Raw genomic sequence first — 23,239 nt, 5'->3', positions numbered from 1 at the left:
CGCAGCTTAACAGCATTTTGCAACCTAGTCAGGCAAGTGAGGTGGGGGTTGGGCAGACTGTCAGCTTACAGCCAATTCCCCACACCTCTGTCCCCCAAAAATCTATATTCCAAAAACCCTGTTGTTTTTTGGTCCCCAAAGGCACATATTTCTCTAGAATACTATAGGGTGCACCTGGAAATTTTCTAGGGTGCACCAGGGCGCCCTGGTGCACACTTTGAGAACCACTGGACTAGGGCTTAGTTTAAGACTAAGCTCTTCCCCATACCCCATTAAGACTAAGATCTTCCCACATCCTTCTAAGACTAAGATCTTCCCCATACCATTGACTGTTGCATGGTGGAGAGTAGTGCACTCTTATGAGGATTCCCATTTATGCTTCAGATGTGTGACTTTGTATCAGAGACTTCCTTATTTGCATATGGCTCTGCACTATATAGTAAAGCAGACCAGGGGCTTTGCTTTTGCTCTGGTTTGCTGTCAGCTTGCTGAGACTTCCCAATCCCATCCTTTTTCTCTCTGAGTTTTTATCTTCATTCCACACAGTTCTCACTCAGGACCGGACAATTACGAGTCACGCTGGCCTGTGGTAACATATTGCCTATTTATTACGCTTTATAGATGTAGACATATTTGCTTTTCTTCTCAATTCATCTGCAGATAATGTTATGCTTTAATACTTTTCTGACATAATGTCTTTGTTTCCAAAGGCACAGGAAACACAAATTGGTTTTTATCCCATATATGAACTGTGTAAACAAATTTACCTATATCTGGAACCAAAATTAATGAAGATGGATGAATAACAAGAGGTGTTGTGAGTCAAACAAAGTATTCAAAAATCTAATTAAAAGAACTATTTGGGCAAAGCAAAACAAAAACATTTATGTCCATTAGAAGAGATAAAAGCCTGCTGTTAGAAAATTTAAGATTCTAAGGAAGGAATATTTGTTTTGTTCATATGCATTTCCCATTCAGAATTACTCAATTGTCATTAGCTTACTCACACATTTATTATTCCCTGTTTTCAGGGAATAATAAACTCAAGCTTACAACTGAGTTTCTCAGATACCTGTTCACTATGTCCAAGCTCATATATTTTCTCATATCTACATTACTGATGATCTCTCGTCTACCTGAGTCAGTGTCTCAAAAATGTGCTGAAGTTTTTCATATTCAGATGACACCCTGCTGTTAATGCCATTGATGTTCTTTTATATTATTTATTTATTTATTTTTTTTAATGAGAAAATGGAAACAAGGAAAGTAGAGGTTCTCATTAGTTCTAAAATGTTCTTGGGCTATGAGTACTCTTTGTTTTTGAATATCTAGTTCTTTTTGCAACTCAGGAAAATGTTATACTTTTACATCATTATAATGCTGATTTTGTTCTAATTCTTCTAGCTTATGCATAAAAAATGTCATTTGTAAGATTATTTTCATTCAGTCTGTATCTATTTTCATTCAGTCATTTGTATCTATTATTTTACCCACAACCATTTCTTTTCTGCATCTTTGTTAGAAATCTCCATGAATTAAAATTGTTTTCAGTTCATTGAGTAAATTATTTACATTAAATTATTAAAACATAATCTACATAAACCAGAATCTAAATTTCTAATATATTTATTGCTCAATAATTTTTCCATCATCAACAATAGTGAGGGCCATATAAGCACTTGCCAGTTAAATAAATATATATGCATAGAGTTGTCCTTATTCTTTAATTTTTTGTTTCTTTAAAAATATATTCTCTTTTTTTATTTTCTGACCTTTTAATAGATGCTATTTCTCTTTGAATCTTACACTTAATTTACTAAGTTAATGAATATTTTCAATCACATTTATTTTTGTGTCATTTTTTTATTTATAGACTGAATATACTTATGCTTCATTTGCATCTTTTTTAAATATAGTGATAATATGTCTGGTATTCTAAATGGGGAATTTTATTTTATTTAAGATTTTGAAATGAAAAAATATATATTATACACTTAATAAAATATATATTTTTTTCATTTATTTTGATGCAGACTGAATTTATTTTGCTCTATAACTACAAATTTCAAATTCTATAAGCACTGAAATAGTTTTTAAAAATAATCTGATCTATAAAACACTAATTACAGCTATAAAAAATATGTGAGAATAAACAGTGATAGGATTCAAATAATTTAGTAACCAGTTCTCTGCCCTAATGGCCATTTTAAGTATAAAAGAAATATACCAAAATGTAGTTTATTATTTCATGCATTTAATACTTAAATAAGGCCTGACCAGGTGGTGGCGCAGTGGATAGGGTGTCGGAATGGGATGCGGAGAACCCAGGTTCATCTGGTTTGAGCAAAGCTCACCAGCTTGGACCCAAGATCGCTGGCTTGAGCAAGGGGTTACTCAGTCTCCTGTAGCCTCACGGTCAAGGCACATACGAGAAAACAATCAATGGACAACTAAAGTGCCACAGTGAAAAATTGATGCTTCTCATTTCTCTCCCTTCCTGTCTGTCACTATCACTCTCTCTGACTCTCTCTTTGTCTCTGCAAAACAAAAACAAACAAACAAACAAAAAACCTGAAATAAGAACAATAAAAGAGGTACACAAAACAAGATTATGTTATAAAACATTTTTAAAATATTAATGAAAAAATATTAAATACCTGACAAAAAATTAATTTAACTGTTTTTTAAGATATTTCCATATTGCTTCTTGTTTGGCATCCTCACTTCCTACTGAAGTAACAAATGTGAGGTAATTAAAATGCAATATTTCATCAAAGATATAAGTTTTATTAGATGAATAAGTAAATTTACAAACATAGTTACGTCAAAATTTTTTCACCTATGGGTGGAATGAACATTACTATGGGCGCTTAGAATACGCTGTTGCGCAGATAAATGTTAAAACAAAGTAAGGAATGTAAATTTGTGATTTCTACATTGGGCAGGTGCCCACCTTAGAGAGAACCCTGATTACAAGTGCCATTTTAACAACCGGTTCACCAAACTCAACAAAAATTAGGTGCCGGTTTGGCCAAACCAGTGCAAACTGGCTGAAACCCACCACTGGTAATAAACTTTAACTACAAATTTACCGAAACCAAAATTCATGTCATGAGATTGAAACGTTGCATCTGTTTATAGAAAATTATTCCAGAAAGCAAGGAATATTGTGTTAAGAAACACTAGTTAAAACACATACTTTTTTTTTTCTTACATACAAATGATATCAATTTTGCCCTGGCCTGTTGGCTCAGTGGTAGAGCATTACTGTGTGTGTTGCAGTCCCGTGTTTGCTCCTCCTCTCTCTCTCTCCTCTCTCTCTCTCTCTCTCTTTCTCTTTCCCTCTTGCACTCATGGCTCAGTTGATTGAAGTGCATCGCCCATGATGCTGAGCATGCCTCAGGCCTTAAAAATAACTCAGTTGTGAGCATGGTCCCGGATGGGCAGAGCATCAGTCCCAGTCAGGGATTGCCAGGTGGATCCCAGTCAGGGTTCATGCAGGAGTCTATCTCTCCTCCTCTTACTTGGAAGAGATGGGGGAAAAAAGTTTTCTAAAGTTCTTATGTTAATTGTAAAATTTATGTAAATTTATCATATTAGTCCAAAATAGCTTAAATATGACAAATGTGTAGAGATTACAGAACTTTTATTTGTATTTATGACCTCTAACAAGACAGAAAAGAGAAATTATGTGTTATAAAATATTTCATGTCTATAAAATTGCATTTAAATAAAGTTGTGAAAATAAGGATTAAAATTATCTTTGCACTTTGCAAATTACAATCAAAGAAGAAAGAAAAACCTATAGTTATATTTATATCTTTAAAATATAAAATACTGCCCTGGCCAGTTAGCTCAGCGGTAGAGCGTCGGCCTGGCGTGCGGGGGACCCGGGTTCGATTCCCAGCCAGGGCACATAGGAGAAGCGCCCATTTGCTTCTCCACCCTCCCCCCTCCTTCCTCTCTGTCTCTCTCTTCCCCTCCCGCAGCCAAGGCTCCATTGGAGCAAAGATGGCCCGGGCGCTGGGGATGGCTCCTTGGCCTCTGCCCCAGGCGTTAGAGTGGCTCTGGTCACGGCAGAGCGACGCCCCGGAGGGGCAGAGCATCACCCCCTGGTGGGCAGAGCGGCGCCCCTGGTGGGCGTGCCGGATGGATCCTGTTAGGGCGCATGCGGGTGTCTGTTTGTCTCTCCTTTCCAGCTTCAGAGAAATACAAATATATATAAAATACTGTAGGCCCTGGCCGGTTGGCTCAGTGGTAGAGCGTCGGCCTGGCATGCAGAACTCCTGGGTTCGATTCCCGGCCAGGGCACACAGGAGAAGCACCCATTTGCTTCTCCACCCCTCCCCCTCTCCTTCCTCTCTGTCTCTCTCTTCCCCTCCTGCAGCCAAAGCTCCATTGGAGCAAAGATGGCCCGAGTGCTGGGGATGGCTCCATGGCCTCTGCCTCAGGTGCTAGAGAGGCTCTGGTCACAACAGAGTGACTCCCCTTCTGGGCAGAGCATCGCCCCCTGGTGGACGTGCTGGGTGGATCCCGGTCGGGTGCATGCGGGAGTCTGTCTGACTGCCTCCCTGTTTCCAGCTTCAGAAAAATACAAAAATAAATAAATAAATAAATTAAAAAAATAAAATACTGCATATCCAATATTTAGCTGTGGTTACTGTAAGCCATTAAACTAAAACTAAATTAAATAATAAAATTCAAAATCCATGTATTGTTACAGGACAGTTATTTTTCAGTTATTTTAGAAACATTTTCTAAAATTTTAGAGACATGTTTTAGTAAATTGTTGACATCTTTTTTTTATTACATTAGAGCACCAACTGATCCTTTATATTCTTAGAAAGACTTGGGTCTTGCATGGCAAAAGGACAAGTTTAAATTTTATTGCATTGGCTGAAATATTATATTATTTTCAACATCTTTCTACAAAGATCCACTCTTGACATTTGTAAGAACTTCACGGTAACACTCTTGGTTGTCACCTGTGATCAATATAAGTTAGTCAACAGTATATTTTACCAGATTGACATATTTTTATGCATGAACCTTCTCATTTCTGTTACTTATCACTAATGGACTTATATACAGCAAATATATCAGTATATTGAAGATGATAAAATATAGATTTCTTAATAAAATAGTCTCCTAGTATATTTTATAGGTGTAGAAATGTACCGGAAAAAATAGACAAAGGAATTATCTAAAAAGTATTGCTTAAAATGGTGTAAAATTTTGACCATTTTGATAAGAAAACTTGAAGTATAGAATTGCCTCTTTCAAAGTGTGTGAAAATTCCTAGTTATTTATGAATATTTGAAGTCATTTTCTACATTTCTTGTTAATTGCTTGTGACAGCCAAGAGTTAAAATATGGGTATCGTATTACATAATGTAGGAGAACAGCTGCAACACAGTCTGTTTCTGCTGCTGCTCTTGACAACGTGTCTCCTGATGCCCTAAAAACAGCTTCTCCCTGCCTGGCTGTTACTTCACACCCTCACGTTCCAACAATTGACCTACTGAAATATTTAAGTGCCACATTGAGAAAAATCCATTTCCACCCATCTCATGGAGACAGCAAGACAAATATAAGTGAAGATAGAAAAAAAGCAAATTACTGACATTATGATTATCTTGGTTTCTAGAGAACACCTCCAAAAATTTCACTTTTTGAACAAACTTGTATTAATTCTGTCTATGTAAAATTAATGTAGGAAAATTGTTCAAGTTATTTAAAAAATAAAAGAATTATAGAAAAATCAATAAAATATATTGCGATGATAAAACAAATAAAAAGTAAATTTAATTGCAGTATAACTAGTAATTCCTCTATTAAAATCATGAACACCAGTGACAGAAAAACCTTTGAAGACATTTTGTTTGTTTCCTGGAAACTTCTAGGTTAGCCCCTAAAGTATATTAAAAGTATTTTTTTCTAGACAAGTTTCACATGATTTGAGCCAGGGATCATTTCTTACTATACCAACATAAATTCTTCCACAGATTAATATCAGAATCAGTATTTGCAACGAGCCTCCTGCTAGAGAGAACTAGTAGTTTCTGAAATAATTTCCCAAGGGAAATGTTTGTACCCAACAGCTTTAGTCATTTTAAACTGATCTAGACAAAACTCTTAATCTACCATAGGAAATGTCACTGCTTGATGAAGTATGAGCTCTGTGACCACAAATGTCTGTCAATTTAAAAGACCCTATGATTGCATATAGATAAATCTTGATCAAGTATTTTTAAATCTTTGAAGAAAGCAGATAAAATCAAATAAATAATAGAAAAAAATTATTTTCTATTTTTTATCAAATTTATTGGGGTGACACTGTTTAATTGGTGTGCACAATTCCACAACACATCATCTACACACTGTATTGTGTGTTCACTGACCCAAGTCAAGTCCCTCCATCATTATTTATTCTCCCTTTTTTACCTCCTTATAACTTATTACCCCCAGTAATCACAGCCTTTGTATACACATCTATTTCTCAGCACATTAATATAGCAAGGTAAAACTATTGAATCAAAACGTGTTTAGGTGTATAGAAATCTTCTGTATGAGTACTTTTACTCATAATTAAGAAATGAGTGAACATCTGCTGGTAACATGCTATTTATATGCTTACGTAAATAAATGTCAAGACAGTGTGAAATTTTGCTCAATTACTTGGAAAGGATAGCTCGGTACAGAAGAAGTAGAAAACACTACACCTAAGTAAAATTAAAAAAAAATGTAAAAATGTAAAACTTAAGAAATTAAATAGGGTCGGGAAGCCGTGAGCAAAAATGTTCATTCTAAATAGAGACAGCTGAAGGCACAAAATGAAGAGGATAATACTAGCATTTTAACAGTACTTAAATATATATTAACCTTTTTAATTTTCATAGAATGCAACATCAGAGAGTATCTACAACCAATCAGCTTATGATTTAATAGAGAAACTTCATGACACAAATAAAATGTCTAAGAAATCTGAAAACATTATCCTGCTAAATATGTGTAAAGAGGACTTTTCACTTATGAATGAAATAATGACTTCATAATAGAAACCTGTTGCATATAAAAAAGTGCTTTGCTTACCCCGGCTCTTCCTTTAGAACCGTGCCTGTTTTCATCTTTATGTACTCTTTTTGGAACAGCTACTTTCCCTTCACTTAGTAATTTTTGCTTTTGATGTTTCTTTTTAATACAATTTTTGAGTAATTAGTTTTCCCTTATACTGTATTTAATCATCCGCAAATTGTATTTCTATTTTCTTTTGACTTTTTTTCATTGTTTACAATTTTTGGCTATTTGGAGGAAATTTCTATGTTCATAATTGTACAAATATTTCTCTGAGAAAATTGTCTTTTGAATATATTCCTTTGACTGGAATTACTGCACATTAGTGTATGCTTGTGCTTTACTTTATAAGAAGTTTCCTATTTGATTTTGCCACTTTACACTCACATCAACAATAAGTAACTGCCCATGAGTATTTCATGTTAACACTTGATTTTTTAAGTAAAATATCAATAATAAAAGAAAATATATATAAATTAGACTTTACTATATATATATAAAATATATATATATTTAAATCTCATTATCAAATGGTACTTTTAAGACACTGGAATGCATGCAAGTACTGAAAATACTTGCAATACAAATATCACAAAGGGCTTTAGGATATATAAAAACCTTATATATTAATAAAACAAATATTCCAATTTAATGAGGAAAGAAGGATACATATAGGACAGGCATATAAAATGTGCTCATTGCCCTGGCTGATTGGCTCAGAGATAGAGCCTCGGCCTGGCCTATGGAAGTCCCGAGTTTGATTCCCAGCGAGGGCACACAGAAAAAACGCTTATGTGCATCTACACCCACCCCCCTCTCTTTTCTCTCTGTTTTTTTTCTTCCCCTCCCGCAGCCAATACTCCACTGGAGCAAAGTTGGCCCCCGGTGCTGAAGACAGCTCCATGGCTTCCATCCACCCAGGCTCTAGAATGGCTCCAGTTGCAGAGAGGCAGAGCATCGCCCCTTGGTGGGCATGCTGGGTGGATCCCGGTGAAGCATATGCGGGAGTTTTTCTGCCTCCTGGCTTCTCACTTCAGAAAAAATATCGATTAAAAAAAGAGAGAGAGAGAGAGAGAAAAATGTAGTCATTGACCAACAGAAACACTTTTTTAAAAATTTAAATCATAAGGAGATGGGAATGTATATCCACTAGGAAGACTAACATTTCAAAAGCAAAATAAATCATTTTAATGTTCAAATAAAAAAATAACTTTTAATTATGTGGTAACGTGCATAGATTGTATTTTCAGTTATTTTAAAAAAATAACTTTAGAAGATATATATTTCACAAATCTACCAAAATAATAAACTATTCCCTGGTAGGTTGGCTCAGTGATAGAGCATTGGCACCGGACGTGGAAGTCAAGTCCTGGATTTGATTTCTGGTCAGTGCACATTGGAGAAACACCCATTGGCTTCTCCACTCTTTCCCTTCTCCTTTCTCTCTATCTCTTTCTTCCTCTCTTGCAGCCAAGGCTTCACTAGAGTGGATTTGGCCTGGGCGCTGAGGATGGCTCATGGCCTCCACCTCAGGCACTAGAATAGTTCTGGTTGCAGCGGAACTGTGCCCCAGATGGGCAGAGCATTGCACCCTAGTGCACATACTGGGTGGATCCCAGTCGGGGACATGAGGGAGTCTGTCTCTCTGGCTCCCCGCTTCTCACTTAAGAAAAATAAAATAAAAATAAAGAAAGAAAAGAAAATTAAGAAATATAAACTATTTTTCCATAGATAATTATTTCACAATTAGTTAACAGTAATTTTGAGCCTTCTTTTATTCTTAGAAGGATGCAAATTTATATAAGAAATTCTATCACAAAACTGATATAAGGATTAAGGGATATAATGTCCTCTCGTTTTGACCTTCACCAAGTTCTGAGATGAAAAATTTTTGTTGTAGACTCCGGTGATGATAAGTGTGGTGGGGAAATGGATGATTTCTCTTTTGCCACATCCTCTGAATGTAACGCTTTGGGGATTCAGCTTTATGGGGGTAAAAGGATAATCTCTTTTTAGTTTTTATAATGGTCTAAGGATTGAGCTCTGTGCTATCCTGACTGGAATATAAACATTTTGAGATATCCTCTCTAGTTTACTGAAATCACTGTTTAAATTAAGGGTCAGCATTGGGTTCAGACTCCAAACTGCTTATAATAGTTTTGCCTTCTTGGGTGATTCTGTCTGATATTCTCAGGAAAATCTCTCTTGGAGAAGAAAGAAACAATCTAAACACATCTATTTCAGTTGGTTGTGCCTTACACGATTTGTATTGCTTCTCCTGATACACCCACTCCTGCCTGATGCTGATTTTTATTTAATAAATGCTAATTAAAGAGCTTTTTCTGGAGCATAATCCACTACTATCTAGAATGCAAGGTTATTGTTCAATTATCTCATCTTTTTACTTTCTATAGTAACTTCTCAGTGCATCTCATTTATTATATCTAGCCCAAAACTTTAAAGATATCAATTTCTGCTTTTCTTAATTTGTGGCTTTCCCCATATTATTAAATCTCTTTGATTATTCAGTTTGGCTTACATAAATCAATTGTGAATAAAGTGTTCTTATTCATGTGATTTACTTTTAAGAAAATTATATTACATAAAATAATTGCTGTTGCATAAAAAAAAATTTGACTTCTCTAAATGTGCACTTGACTTTTGTAATGAAATCTACTTTTTTTGGATTTTGGTATTATTTCTAAACTTGTGCAATTGCTGTTTTTATATGTGGATGCAAACCTAAAATTATATCTATTTGGAATTAAATGCTATTAATAACTAGTTAAGTTAAAGTAATACCTTTTATAGAAAATATGAATTCTTTTGGACTATGAAATGGAGATTTCTTATCAAGTACTTTTACAGAAATGTAGAAACAGTTTGACTTCTCTTTGACACAGTAGAAAAGCATTTGTTATTTAATGTAATGTGAATCTGGCATAAACAATGTTTAATATAAAATAAATATAGGGTTTTTTTAAGAACGTTCACTATTTATATGATCTGGTGTCAGTTTTCCCCTATATTGTTTTGTTTATGTTTAAATTTAAGCTTCTACTTTTTCTCAGTTTTATAAAATCAATCAATGTTTTATAAATTCCTTTAGAATTTAGTAATAAAAATGCTAAAAAGTTAATAGCATTATCATGATAGCTTTATATTTAGATAATGAAAACCTTTTCCAGATAGTAGCTATAACAACCTATCATTGATAGCTCATTAAACAGTCAGAGATTATTAGCCATTAACTCTCTGCTAATTTGTTTCATTGCTTTGTTTGTACTATCTTATTAGTATTTTGACTCTTTTCCTTTCCATTGATGTCTTTTATTCTATATATTTATTCAATTTGAAACAACATTTTACTTGAAATAAACTTTAAGCTAGCAGTTCTCAATATGTTCATCTCGCAAAGACATACTCCTATCTTAATTCTTCCTTATTTGAGAATAGCATTTTCTCCTGTAATTAATAAACTCTGATAAGAAACAAAATATATTTTGTCAACATTAATTTTCATGTGCCTAGCAAATGCTTTTGAGCCTTCCTAAAATAAAACTTTGAAATTCTAACACTCCAGGTGATTTGTACTTCAAACTTATACAATTTAATTGAGGAAATACTAAACCTTAAAATTACATTAATATTTTAATTACTATTACCCTACCTAAATTAAATATGTAGTTAAATCTAAGCATTTTAAAATAAACAAAAATATTTGACTAAGATGTCTTCCTTGAGCCCTGGTCATTTGGCTCAGCAGTAGAGCATCCGCCCTGCATGTGGAAGTCTTGAGTTTGATTCCTGGCCAGGGAACACAGAAGAAGCGCCCATCTGCTTCTCCACCCCTCCCCCTCTCCTTCCTCTCTGTCTCTCTCTTCCCTTCCTGCAGCTAAGACTCCATTGGAGCAAAGATGGCCTTGGGTGTTGAGGATGGCTCAATAGCCTCTGCCTCAGGTGCCCAAATGGCTCTAATTGCAGCAGAGCAATGTCCCAGAAGGGCCGAGCATTGCCCCCTGGTGGGTATGCCCGGTAGATCCCAGTCAGGTGCATGTGGGAGTCTGTCTGTTTGCCTGCTTCTCCCTGGGTCCTGGCTTCAGGAAAAATAAATGTCTTCTTTAAAATATTCTTTTTTCTAAATGCAAAAATATTATCTATAATATTATGACTCACTGTTAATAATGAATATTTAGTAAATAATATTTTGTTTGGAATTTAATAAAAATTTTTATTCTTCAAATATATGTTACTTTAAAAACTATACAGGCAAGAGACCTGAAGATGGCAGTGGAGTAGGCGGATGCATAGACTCCCAGCTCTCACCACCAAACTGGAATACAAATCAATTTAGGAAAAATCAGCATGAACAACAAACTCCGGACTACAAAAACAGCTCTCAAAAACCAAGGAGCAAAGAAGAAGCCACAAAAAACCTGGTAGGGAGCACCTGAATCTCCTCTGCTTACAGGAACAGAGGGAGGGGTGAGGCTGAAAGCTCAGAGGGGATCTCACTCCAAGGAAAATAGCAGAAAATACTGCTCACAGCCACTTGCCTGGCAACCAGGGGGCGAGGTGTTTTGAAAAGACCAGCTTATCTCCCAAGTGGAAAGCAGAGAGAGAGAGAGACAGACTATGAGGGGCAAAGGAATGCAGGAGACAACCTAAAAAAGCTGACTCATCAGTGCTGGAGATGGCCATAGCTGGGGGAGGTACTGATCCTTCCACAAAACAGTACTGAATTGCTTCCGAATCAGAGAGCTACAGACATCTCTCCAGCTCCAATCAGCACAACAAGACACAGCTGAAAACAAGAAGTGGGGAAGAGGGGCAGTAACTCAGGTCTCCATGGAGATCTGAGATACACCTCCCCCTACTGAAGTTGAGAGAACACCCTGCCCCCAGAGAGATTAGTTGGTGGAAGAGGCCTTCAGAGTCTCAGGTTACACCCTTTGCATTCCTGGATACAGTTTCAAGAAAGCCCCCTGCTGAGATCAGTAAACAAGACTATCACCTGTTAAGAAAACAAACAAATCAAGACTTCAAAGCTTCCCAAATCAGAAAGTGGATTACAAATAATAGCTGATACCAACCCAAGAAGACCTAGAAATAACACAATTGAAAACTGGAGGCACACAACACCAAGCCTAGACTCAACCAACTCTACAAACAAAACACCCAAACACAGATAATGAGAAGACAAAGAAGTGCAATCCAAATGAAACCAAAAGAGAAACCTTCAGGAAATAAACTGAGTGATATGGAAATAATCAAACTTCCAGATGCGGAGTTCAAAATAATGATTGTAAGGATGCTTAGGAATCTTAGAACAAAAATGGATGGTCATTATGAACACCTAAATAAAGAAATAGCAAGTATAAAAAAGGATATTGAAATATTAAAAAAGAATCAGTTGGAGATGAAAAATACAATATCAGAAATAAAGACCACAATGGAAGGAATTGAAAACAGGATGGATAGAGATGAGGATCGAATCAACAAGTTGGAAGACAACTGGAATGAAGGCATGAAAGCAGAGAAGAAAAAAGAAAAGAGACTCAAAAAGACTGAGGAAACTCTTAGAGAGCTCTGTGACAACATGAAGAGAAATAACATTCGCATCATAGGGGTTCCAGAAAAAGAAGAGAAAGAACAAGAAATAGAGACTTTGTTCAATCATATCATAGCTGAAAACTTCCCTAAATTAATGCAGGAGAAACTCTTACAAGTTCAAGAGGCACAGAGAACTCATTAAAGAGAAACCCAAAGAAACCTACACCGAGATACATCATAATTAAAATACCAAAGCTAAGTAATAAAGAGAAAATATTAAAAGCTGCAAGAGAAAAAAAAGTTATCACCTACAAAGGAGCCCCCATAAGGATGACATCTGACTTCTCAACAGAAACACTTGAGGCCAGAAGGGAATGGCAAGAAATATTCAAAGTAATGCAGAACAAGAACCTACAACCAAGACTACTTTATCCAGCAAGGCTATCATTTAAAATCAAAGGAGAAATAAAAAGCTTCCCAGACAAAAAACAACTCAAGGAATTCATTACAACCAAACGAATGCTGCAGGAAATGTTAAGAGGCCTGTTGTAAACAGATCAAAATGGGAAAAAAATATAGCAAAAAAGGAATACAGCTTTAAAGAATAAAATGACAATAAACAACTACATATCAATAATAACCTTAAATGTAGATTAAATGATCCAATCAAAAGGCATAGGGTAGCTCCATGGATAAGAAAACAGGACCCGTACATATGCTGTCTACAAGAGACACACCTTAGAACAAAAGATGCACATAATTTGAAGGTAAAAGGATGGAAAAAAACATTTCATGCAAATAGAAATGAAAAAAAAACTGGGGTAGCAATACTTATATCAGACAAAATGGACTTTAAAACAAAGGATATAGTAAGAGAAAAAGAAGGCTACTACATAATGATAAAAGGAGTAATCCAACAGGAAAATATAACTATTATAAATATCTATGCACCTAATATAGGAGCACTTAAATATATAAAGCAGACTTTGATGGATTTAAAGGATGAGATCAATAGCAATATTATAATAGTAGAGGATTTCAATACCCCATTAACATCACTAGATAGATCCTCAAGAAAGAAAATTAACAAAGAAACAGCAGACTTATTGGACACACTAGATCAACTTGATTTAATATATATCTTCAGAACCTTTCACCCTAACGCAGCAGAATATACATTTTTTTCAAGTGCTCATAGTACATTCTCTAGGATAGACCACATGTTAGGGCACAAAAGTGGTCTCAACAAATTTAAGAATATTGAAATCATATCAAGCACTTTCTCTGATCACAATGACATGAAACTAGATATGAACCACAACAGAAAAGCTCAAAAATTCTCAAATACATGGAAACTAAATAGCAGGTTGTTAAATAATGAATTAATTAAGAATGAGATCAAAGAAGAAATAAAAAAATTCTTAGAAACGAATGACAATGAGCATAAAACAACTAAAAATTTATGAAACACAGCAAAAGCAGTACTGAGAGGGAAGTTCATAGCACTACAGGCACACTTTGAGAAGCTAGAAAAAGCTCAAATAAACAACTTAACCCTGCATCTCAAAGAACTAGAAAAAGAACAAGTAAAGCCCAAATGTAGTAGAAGGAAGGAAATAATCAAGATCAGAGAAGAAATAAATGACATAGAGGATAAAGAAACAATACAGAAGATCAATGAAACTAGGAGCTGGTGCTTTGAAAAGGTAAACAAGATTGACGAACCTTTAACTAGACTCACCCAGAAAAAGAGAGGACTCAAATAAATAAAATTAGAAATGAGAGTGGAGAAATAACTGACACAACAGAAATACAAAATATTGTAAGAAAATACTATGAAGAACTGTATGCCAAAAAACTAGACAACTTAGATGAAATGGATAACTTCCTTGAAACATACAATTATTTAAATATCAATCTGGAAGAATCTGAAAACCTAAACAGACCAATTACACCAAATGAGATCGACACAGTTATCAAAAAACTCCCAACAAAGAAAAGTCCTGGGCCTGATGGCTTCACAACTGAATTCTACCAAATATTAAAAGAAGAACTAACTCCTATATTTCTCAAACTATTTCAAAAAATTCAAGAGGAAGGAAGACTTTCCAGCTCCTTTTATGAGGCGAGCATAATTCTGATTCCAAGACCAGGCAAAGACAACACAAAGAAAGGAAATTATAGGCCAATATCTCTGATGAATATAGATGCTAAAATCCTCAACAAAATATTAGCAAACCGGATCCAACAATATATGGAAAAAATCATACACCATGATCAAGTGTGATTTATTCTGGGGAGGCAAGGCTGGTACAATATTCGCAAATGAAACAATGTGACTCATCACATAAACAAAAGGAAGGAGAAAAACCACATGATAATTTCAATAGATGCTGAAAAAGCATTTGATAAAATCCGACACCCATTCATGATCAAAACTCTCAGCAAAGTAGGAATACAGGGAACATACCTCAACATGATAAAGCCATCTATGAGAAACCTACAACCAACATCATACTCAATGGGCAAAAATTAAAAGCAATCCCCTTAAGATTAAGAACAAGGCAGGGGTGCCCCCTTTCACCACTCTTATTTACCATAGTTCTGGAAGTCCTAGCCACAGCAATCAGACAAGAAGAAGAAATAAAAGGCATTCAAGTTGGAAAAGAAGAAGTAAAACTATCATTATTTGCAGATGATATGATATTGTATATAGAAAACCCTAAAGTCTCAGTCAAAAAACTACTGGACCTGATAAATGAATTCAGAGAAGTGGCAGGATATAAAATCAATACTCAGAAATCAGAAGCATTTTTATACACCAACAATGAACAGTCAGAAAGAGAAATTAAGGAAACAATCCCCTTCACTATTACAACGAAAAACATAAAGTACCTAGGAGTAAACTTAACCAAGGAAACTGAAGATTTGTACTTGGAAAATTATAAAGCATTGATAAAAGAAATCAAGGGAGATACAAACAAGTGGAAGCATATACCATGCTCATGGTTAGGAAGAATAAACATCATTAAAATGTCTATATTACACTAAGCAATCTATAAATTCAATGCAATACCAATTAAAATACCAATGACATAGTTCAAAGATATAGATCACATATTCTAAAAATTTATATGGAACCAAAAAAGAACACGAATAGCCTCGGCAATCTTAAAAAAGAAAAATAAAGTGGGAGGTATCACACTTCCTGATATCAAGTTATACTACAAGGCTATTGTACTCAAAACAGCCTGGTACTGGCATAAGAACAGGCATATAGGTCAATGGAACAGAAGAGAGAACCCAGAAAGAAACCCACAGCTCTACAGACAACTGATATTTGACAAAGGAGGTAAGAAAATACAATGAAGTAAAGACAACCTCTTTAACAAATGGTGTTGGGAAAATTGGACAGCTACCTGCAAAACAATGAAACTATCAATAGATCACCAGCTTACACCACTCACAAAAATAAATTCAAAATGGATAAAAGACTTAAATGTAAGCCGTGAAACCATAAGTATCTTAGAAGAAAACATAGGCAATAAACTCTCCGACATATCTCGGAGCAATGTATTTGCTGATTTATCTCCATGGGGAAGTGAAATAAAAGACAGGATAAATAAATGGGACTTTATCAAACTAAAAAGCTTTTGCACAGCTAAAGACAATAAGAACAGAATAAAAAGACAAACTACACAATGGGAGAACATATTTGACTATACATCTGATAAGGGGTTAATAATCAAAATTTATAAAGAACTTGTAAATCTCAACACCAGGAAGACAAACAATCCAATCAAAAAATGGGAAAATGAAATGAATAGACAGTTCTCCAAAGAGGACATACAGATGGCCAATAGGCATATGAAAAAATGCTCAACATCACTGATCATTAAGGAAATGCAAATTAAAACCGCAATGAGATATCACCTCACACCAGTCAGAATGGCACTCATCAACAAAACAACACAGAATGTGGAGAAAAGGGAACCCTCCTACACTGCTGGTTGGAATGCAGACTGGTGCAGCCTCTGTGGAAAACAGTATGGAGATTCTTCAAAAAATTGAAAATCAAACTGCCTTTTGACCCAGCTATCCCACTTTTAGGAATATACCCCAAGAACACCATAGAATGGCTCCAAGAAGAGAAATGCACCCCCATGTTTGTGGCAGCATTGTTCACAATAGCAAAAATCTGGAAACAGCCCAAGTGTCCGTCAGAGGATGAGTGAATTAAAAAGCTTTGGTACATATATACTATGGAATGCTAGTCAACTGTAAGAAATGATGACATCAGATCATTTACAATAACATGGATGGACCTTGATAACATTATATGGAGTGAAATAAGTAAATCAGAAAAAACTAAGAACTATATGAATCCATACATAGATGGGACATAAAAATGAGACTCAGAGACATGAACAAGAATGTGATGGTAATGGGGATGGAGGGGTGGGGGGAAAGGGGGGTGGGGTGAGGAAGGAGAGAGTAGGTGGGGGAGGGGAGGGGCACAAAGAAAACCAGATAGAAGGTGATGGAAACAATTTGACTTTAGGTGAGGGGTATGGAGCATAATCAAATGTCAAAATAATCTGGAGATGTTTTCTCTCAACATATTTACCCTGATTTATCAATCTCATTGCATTAAATTTAATTTAAAAAAAACAAAAAAAACTATACAGGCAGTGTTGAATTTTTCAAAACAGCTGTTAATAGGCATATTAGAAATTCTCACTAAAAACTAATTTTAACTATTTCTTTTCATCACTGTCCTGACAGAGTACTTTCTAATATCAATTAGTGAGATTAATAAAAAAATTTAAAAAATTCTCCATGCTTCACATAGAGCAGCATTTATATAAGTGGAATACAGACATATGAAAATCTTAAACTTGGTAATATTTGGAAAATCAAACACACACAATATTTCCCAATTTTGAAAAGGTGAAAATTAAAACCTAAATAATATTTTTAAATCCAAACTCTGGTAAAAATTAAATGTATGGCCACTCAGCTTGGCCTGAATCTGATATAAGTGAATCATAGCTATGTAGTTTACAAAACCAGAACATGATACTTCTGATTAATATAATTAAAGACTATGAATACACTGTCAGTTTCTAGACCAGAAAGCAGCCAGAAGAAAATTTGATACTTCCTGTAGGAAAGTTACTGTCACCAATCTGTTGCTACTATTTTTATTGTTGTATATGTTTGTGGGGTGTGTGTGTGTGTGAACAACTTCTATTTGTTTAAAGATAAGAATAGTTTAAAAATATACAGAAATAAAGAATAATTTACAATTGATTTTACTTGCATTAACTAATAATGATATATAATGACAAATTATTTTTACATGGGCAATGTGGGTAATGAATAGAAGAATTAAAAAGTAATTTCCACACAGCCTTTCTATCAATTATATATTTGAAAAAAAGAAAAGAGAGACATAGTATTTAATATTTAAACAGTGTGTTTAAATATTGAATAGAAATTTTTGCTCTGATTAATTAAATGAGAACAAAGCTTAAAAAATGTATTCTAATGCCTGCAATATCTAACAAGACATTATGACAAATAACACTTCCGCAATATAATGAAGTCCAGAATTTTTTTTCAAATAGTACACTTCTATTTTTTATTTCTATTACGATATATTCAGATCACATGGGAAAAACTTGCTTATCATTCAGGAAACTTGCTATACCGAGGTAAGCAAAAGGAGAAGGAGGAACCCAGCTTTTAACAAAGTGGTTGTTAATCTGCTCTTTTCTTTATCTGGCCTTGGTCTGGACCAGAATACTAATAACCTGAAAAATGGATCTCTTTGTACTTCAGTGTTTCTGAAGGGTTCTTTCAGGAGTTATTTTCTTTTATGTAGTCACTATTTAAGCAGCATGAGTCTTCCTTCTTTTATATTTCACTGCTCACAAAAATTAGGGGATATTTCAAAATGAATATGAAGCAATAAAAAAAAAGAAGCATTTGATATTTTTTGTATTAAACAAGGACATTGGAAAAAAACAAGTCAAAGAAAGTTATTCAATTATTCAAATGAGATGCAAAACCAACTTTTATTTCATTGGTGAAAATATACTATACAAAAGGCTGAAAGTAATGGAGTATTTGCATGTTACCTGTCCCTTAATTTTTGTGAGCAGTATATTTGTATTTGAAGCATTTTACTGGTATTTTTGTTCTTCAAGAATATTAGAGTTAATAGTTTGTTATTTCTCCTTTGAATTGGGGAATTTTATCCTCACATGAAGTTGAGGAACTATAAAATAGGCAAACATTTATTATTTGTCATATATATGTATCTATATCTTCTTGATATTGTATACATCCTTGATATTCTCTTTGAAATAGTATGTTTCTTAGATCATAAATTCCTGTGGTTAGAGATGTATAATTTAATAAGCCTGCAGTTTTCTCTATAATGATTATTAAATAACTAGTGTGTCCCAGCCCTGAGACAAATTCAGAGGGGGCTACAATATATGCAATTTAATAATAATAAATTAGCCATTTGCAAATTGCAAGACACTGTAGTCAATATTATGTATAAATGAGGCCCTTTAAAAATGACATTTGGGAGAGGATTACCTGCTGACCTGAGGGAATTCTTCTCTATTTCCTATTTTTAAGAGTGAACAAGCAGAAACTGTAACCCAAAGAAACTCTGTATTGTAACTTAGCAGCATTGAATATTTTTCTCTTCAATCTTGCTAACGGGAAGATTATCCAATTCTGAAAGTTATCTTTTATAAGTTATTAGAGGGGTAGTTTATGATGCAAGTCAAAAGAATTGCTAAGAATTTAATTTAATAATTTCTAAAATTTATCTTCAGTTTATTCTACAAAAGTCTCTTTCAACCACTAGACAACCATCGTTGTTATACATTTTTATTTTATTTCATTATTTTATTTAAGTGAGAAGAGGGGAGATAGAGAGACATACTCCCACATGCGCCCCAACCAGTGACCCCCATCCGTGGCTGATGTTCTGCCCATCTGAAACCATGTTGACAACCAAGGTATTTTTAGCACCTGAGGCAGAGGCTCCACAAAGCCATCCTCAGCACCTGGGCTGATGCATTTGAATCAATTGAGCCATAGCTACAGGAAGGGAAGAGAGAGAGATAGAGAAAGAGAGAAAGGGGAGGGAAAAAGGTAGAGAAGCAGATGGTCACTTCTCCTGTGTGCCCTAACTGGGAATCAAACCTGGGACTTCCACACACTGGGTGACGCTCTACCTCTTAGTCAACCAGCCAGGGTCAAAACATTTTTTAAGACTAAGCATAACTTGATATTTTAAATAACAGTAATACATTAGTGTTATATTTGCCCTATAGAAGAATAACATACAGTGTATCTGACCATCAATAGAAACTGGTTCACTGTTCTCATCCTTGATGCTCCTTCACACTGTTGGTCCTATATCATCCTTCTTTATTTCATTGCAGAGATTCTCTACTTTAACCAATCTAACCAAAATGAGATATTGAATCTTGCCATTAAGATTAGCCATGCCAGTTATTTTTACATGGATTAAACATCATCAACTTTTCTAACTAAAAATAGTTTTAAAATCTATTTTTAAATATAGTAGTACTTTGTTAAATACTGAGTAGTTATTGAATACTATTTAGATATCCAATTTTTAATATTGTATTGATATGCACTTATGTGTCAATATTATATCATATACCAGAGTGAAAGATGCAACATATAGTAGTGTATTTGTAACCCATTTTAAGAAAAAAATTTATTTTAATCATACATAGAGAGCCTGTATATTATACTATATCCAGTTCCATTCTCTGCTTCCTTGGAAAGAACCATTCTTTCATTTTTAACAAGGTATCCCTTCTCTTTATGATTTCATCACCTCTCCTAAACAATGGAGCATTTAATTTTGGATGTTTTTGAAATTAGATAAATAGAATTATAATATATATTAACTCTTAACCTAAATTTTTAATTAATATTATGCTCCCAAGATTCGTCAACATTGTGTCATGAAGCAGTAATTCATTCTACATGGCATTCCATATATAAGTATACCTCAATCTATTTTTTGTTGCTTTTTGCTTTTTGTTATTATTAAATGAGAGGTGATGAAGCAGAGAGTCAGATTCCTGCATGTGCCTCAACTAGGATTCACCCAGCAAGCCTTCTATGGAGCCGTGCTCTTTTCATCTGGTGCCTTTGTTCTATTGCTCAGCAACCGAGGTATTTTAGCACATGAGGTTAGGCCATGGTGCCATTTTCAGCATCCAGGGACAACTTGCTTAAATGAGGTATGACTGCAGGATGGAGAGACAGAAAAAGGGAGGAGAGGGATGAAGAAGCAGATGATCACTTTTCTTGTGTGCCCTGACTGGGAATCAAACCTGGGACTTCCACACACCAGGCCAATGCTCTACTGCTAAGCCAACCAACCAAGACCTCAATCTATTTTTTTACATCATTATCGATATATATTTTGGTGACTACTTTTTGCCATTTATAAATAACTTGTTGCATAAACATTCTTTGTACATTTTGTCTTGTGTACATGCAGATGTCATTTGATGGAATAAATGTAGCCGTGGAATTACTGAGTTGTAAGGCATTTAATTTCCAACATTACACAATGCTAGAATGCTTTCCAGAGCAGATTTATGAAAATTTCCTACTTGCTTTCAGCGGTGGATAATATCTATTGGGGCACCGTTTGGTTGCTCCAATACTGCCCACCATAAAAGCTGGAATGCCCGCTAGTGGGCGGGAGGAACCAGGTTGACCAGCACTGCAAAAGTGGGTGGCTTTTATAAAAAGGTTCACCATCTTAGCTCTAGGCTATTTTCTTCCATCTACATTGAGTATAAGTTTTAAGTTTTTATATAACTTGTAGTAAGTTCATTGGATTTCTGTACACATTCTAATAAAGAATATTCCTGTTGAAGGAATACGTATTTTATTATATTAGATTCTACAGCCTAGGGCATGATATAGTTCTCCATTTATTTGGTAACTTAATTAATGTCAACAAAATAAAATTCAATTATCTTTGAATAAAAATCTTATTCATTTTTATGAATCTTTGTCCTTTAGTGATTTTTATTAACTTAATATACTAAATAAAGTTTCTAAGGTAGCAATAAATAGAAGCGATAATATTAAGCATCATTTATTTCCATATTTATAAAATAATACCTAAATATATAGAGTATTGCATTTTCTATAGACTTTGGTTAATACCATATCAGAATAAGAAAATATCTTATATTTATAGTTTGCTGAGATATTTTTTAGTCATTCATGACTGTTGACGTTGACCTTTACAGATGCATTCTTTGCAACTATTGAGATCACCATGTTTATTTTTTCTTTTGTTAACATTGATTGATCTATGCATTGTGTATTTCCACTATTAGCCTGTAATATTTTCTTAGTTGTATTAACTATATTTTTATCTTTGATCTGTGTGATTTTTAAATGTATTTATATTTATATATTATAGATTGTTTATATTTCTTTTAGATGTGTCTCTACACCTTATTTGTGCTCCACTTTCCCACTTCTAAATTTTATATTTATTCTTCCCATGCTTTTTACTTTTTTTATTAAATTTTTATACACTGACTTTTTTCTTTAAGTCATATGAAAGTTGACACTTTAGAAATATTTAAATGCTTATTTTTAATATTTGAAGTTAATCAGTGTCTATAGTCTCAGTCCAAATAACAGAAAGAGTTTTAACCATCTGATTCTCATCATGACTCCTCTGTATATTTATTTACATGGAGGTTTAGTTTAAAACCTTTTGAAATTTAAAATAATTTATTATTAGTTTTCCACATTCAATCTCCATTTAACTTTATATTTATCATTGTATTTGTTTGTTATTCCTTCTCATGATCTAGCTTGTCTAATGAGATAAATTTTCTTGTACTTTCAGTCATTTTTATATAATTTCTATTGAGTGTCAATGTAATAAACTTAGTTTTTTAGTATATTTGAAAATAATGTTTGCCCTTTTCACATATGCTACTGAGGCGATATTTTATCATATTGAAGATATGCATCCATTGTCATCTAACTTGCTTTATTATTTCCGAGTAGCTATAGTGGATATATTCTATGATGGTGAACAGATTCTATGATAAACCACAATTACTCATCCTTCTTGGTACTCCTCGTGTAACTTATAACTCTTGATTGTGGGCAAGACAGAAGACTTATGGCTGCTTCTTATTTTTTTTTTTTCTTTTTAATTGAGAGGCTGGGAGGCAGAGAGAGAGGCTCCTTATTTGCCTTGACTGAGATCTACTTGGCAATCCCCCCACTGGGCGACTGACCCTCCTCCCATCTGGGGACACTGCCCTATTGCTCAGCAACTGAGCTATTTCATTGCCTAAGGCAGGCCATTGAGCCAACCATTAGAGCCATGGCTGATAGAGGGGAGGAGTGAGAGAGAGAAGGGGGAAGGGTGGAGAAGCAAATTGTTGCTTTTTCTGTGTAACCTGGTGGGGAGTCAAACTAAGACTTCCAAACTCCTTCAGACACTCTACTGCTCAGCCAACTGGCCAGTGCCATGATTTGCATCTATGCAGTAGAA

Source organism: Saccopteryx leptura, chromosome 4, assembly GCF_036850995.1.
Source record: "Saccopteryx leptura isolate mSacLep1 chromosome 4, mSacLep1_pri_phased_curated, whole genome shotgun sequence".
NCBI classification, from domain to species: domain Eukaryota; kingdom Metazoa; phylum Chordata; class Mammalia; order Chiroptera; family Emballonuridae; genus Saccopteryx; species Saccopteryx leptura.
This window is presented reverse-complemented; position numbering follows the sequence as displayed.